Source organism: Salvia miltiorrhiza, chromosome 8, assembly GCF_028751815.1.
Source record: "Salvia miltiorrhiza cultivar Shanhuang (shh) chromosome 8, IMPLAD_Smil_shh, whole genome shotgun sequence".
Lineage (NCBI taxonomy): Eukaryota > Viridiplantae > Streptophyta > Magnoliopsida > Lamiales > Lamiaceae > Salvia > Salvia miltiorrhiza.
Genome location: NC_080394.1, coordinates 45,508,127 through 45,511,409, shown reverse-complemented (window position 1 = coordinate 45,511,409; position 3,283 = coordinate 45,508,127).

Below are 3,283 nucleotides of genomic sequence, written 5' to 3'. Positions count from 1 at the left end.
GACACAGGAGCTGAGAACGAAAATAATGGAGTTCACCCAAGGAGCGGACGAGCCTTTGCATGAAGCTTGGGAGAGATATGAAGAACTCCTCCGTCAATGCCCTCAACATCAATTCACTAATGTTATGTTGATGCAGTTCTTCTACGATGGGTTAGTGCAAACTGCCCAATTTATGGTAGATAGCACGGCAGGAGGGAACATAGCTCGGAAAACTGCGGCAGATCTGAAAGAGATTTTCAAGACTTTAGCCGAGAGCTCCCAACAAAAGTCAGTCCGAGGACGGAGAGTAGAGGCTAGTGCCGTGACAAATCAGTTCGAGATGCAGCAACAATTGGCCTCGATCATGCGAGAAGTCCAACAGCTCAAGATGGAAAAGATGGAAAATTCTCCAGTTCAGAGCTCAGCACCGCCGATGACAACTCAGCCAATTCCAGCTCTGCCGACGCCAGCCCCGCCGAACCCAGCCCTACAGTACGTTGAGCCCTGTGGTATTTGTGGAGATTTCAGCCATGGAGCTAATGAGTGCCATAGAATGAGAGAGTTTACTCCGGAAGGACAAGCTGAGGTCTATGCGGCACAAGGATTTCAAGGCTACAATCTAGGGCCAAGCAGACCTTATGGGCAGAACATGAATCAAGGTCAACAAAATGTGAATGGCGGATGGAGAGGTCAGCCGAATGCTGGATGGGGAAATCAAAATCTTGGGGGGAATCAATTCCGTCGACCACCTCAAATGGGCTATCTACAACAACAATATTTCCCACAACAGCAGGGTTCGTTCCAACCGTACAGATCACAATACCAACAGCAGCAATCCATTCCGCAACAGAGTGCACAGCCGATTCCACCACAAAAATCCACGCTCGAAGAAACGCTGCAAACCTTTATGGAGATCAGCAAACAAAGTATGGAGGCCCAAGCATCTACAATCAAAAGGCTCGAGACAACGGTTGGACAACTTTCCGGTGCCTTGAATCAAATCCAACAACAACAGCAGCCTGGGAAATTTCATGGCCAACCTGCTCAGCCACATCAAGCTCTTGCTGTAACTGTTCTCCGTAGTGGTAAGATTCTGGATAACAAAATGGAGGTTCCAACACAAACCAGAGCAGAAGAACCGTCCCGTCAGAGTAGAACCGATTCCTCTGACCTTGTCAGAGCAGAGGAACCGTTCCGCCAGAGCAGAACGGATCCCTCTGGCTTTATCAGAACAGAGCTGCCGAACTCTGCTCCGTTCAGACCAGAGCTGCCGAGTTCAGATCTGCCCAACTCGACTGATGGAGAAAAGGGAGACCAGCAAAAGGAAGAAGAGAAGGAGAAGGAGGTCAAGCTCCACAAAGCTTCTACACCTTATCGACCACCGATTCCCTTCCCGGGCAGATTGAGCAACGGAAAGCAAGACCAACAGTTCGCCGACTTCTACAACATGCTTGCCAAGGTGAACGTGAATCTTCCTCTTCTTGATGTGATCAGAAAAGTCCCAGCATATGTGAAGTTTTTCAAGGAATTGGTCTCCAACAAGCGGAAGTTCGGGGACAATGAGAAGATTCTAGTCTCAGAAGTAGCGACCTCAATCATGCAGCAATCCTTACCACCAAAGCAGCGCGATCCAGGTAGCTTTGTGATTAATATTGCTTTAGGAAATGGTAAGGAAGCTACGGGAATGTTAGATTTGGGTGCTGGAATTAACCTTATGCCTTACTCTATTTTCAAACAATTAGAGTTAGGTAATTTGAAATCCACTCGCATGTGTCTACAACTCGCTGATAGGTCCGTTAGGTACCCCCGTGGGATAGTTGAGGATATTCTGGTGCGAGTCGGGGATTTGATTGTGCCTGTTGACTTCGTAGTCCTTGAGATTGGGGATGTGCACGAGAATGGTAGAGATCACACTCTGCTATTAGGAAGACCCTTTATGGCGACCACTAACACGTTGATTGATGTCAAAAATGGAACTATTAAGATGATAGTGTTGGGGGAGTCGGTGTCTTTCTCGGTGCATGAAAATCGGGCTATGCCTTCTGCTAATTTCATAAATGAATGTTCATATATAGATGCTATTAATGGCCTGGTTGAGAAGGTATTTATACAGGAACAGGAGCGTGTGGAAGTTTGCGCTAGATCAGCCGATATAGAGGAGTTAGCTCGGGAAGCTGAAGACTTCGGCTCTGGACCCGCCAGAGAAATCCCCATTCCTCTGCCTTGCGGTTCTGCTCAGACAGCCATGCCGAGCTCAGTGCTTTCCAACCATACCGAACTATCCCTCGATGATCAGATGGAAACCAAGAGCCCAGCGCTGGAACTAAAGGAACTCCCTGCTAACCTCAAGTACATCTTTTTAGAAGCAGGAAGGGAGAAGCCAGTCATCATCTCATCTACGCTGACTATAGAGCAAGAGGCAGCGCTGCTTGAAGTTTTGAAGAGAAACAAAGCAGCGCTAGGATGGAGCCTAGGTGACATACGTGGCATTAGTCCAGCCACATGCATGCACAGGATCAACTTAGAGGAAGGAGCTGCACCAAAGCGAGATGCCCAGCGACGCTTGAACCCTATGCTAATGGAGGTTGTGCGTAAGGAAATCCTAAAGCTTCTTGCCGAAGGGATTATCTACTCTGTCGCCGATAGTGAGTGGGTGAGCCCGGTGCATGTCGTGCCAAAGAAAGGAGGAATGACAGTTGTGCGCAATGAAAAGATGGAGTTGGTGCCGACACGTCCTACCACGGGATGGCGGATGTGCGTCGACTACAGGAAACTCAATGCCGTCACCAGAAAGGATCACTTTCCTCTTCCTTTTGTTGATCAAATGTTAGACCGTTTAGCAGGACATGATTTTTATTGTTTTCTAGATGGTTTGTCAGGATACTACCAAATCGCAATCGCACCGGAAGATCAAGTCAAGACTGCATTCACCACGCCTTTTGGGACATTTGCATGGAAGAGGATGCCGTTCGGATTGTGCAATGCGCCCGGGACGTTTCAACGATGCATGATGTCCATATTCTCTGATATGATTGGTAAATGCGTGGAGGTTTTTATGGATGATTTTTCGGTTTTTGGGAAGTCTTTTCATGATTGTTTAACTAAGATTGATGTTGTGTTGAAAAGGTGTATTGAAAGTGGCCTAACTTTGAGTTGGGAAAAGAGTCATTTCATGGTTACTCGTGGGATTGTCTTGGGTCATGTGGTGTCTAAGCATGGACTAGAGGTCGACAGAGCTAAGGTGGAGGTAATCCAAAAGTTGCCACCCCCTATTGATGTCAAAGGGATTAGGAGTTTCTTAGGT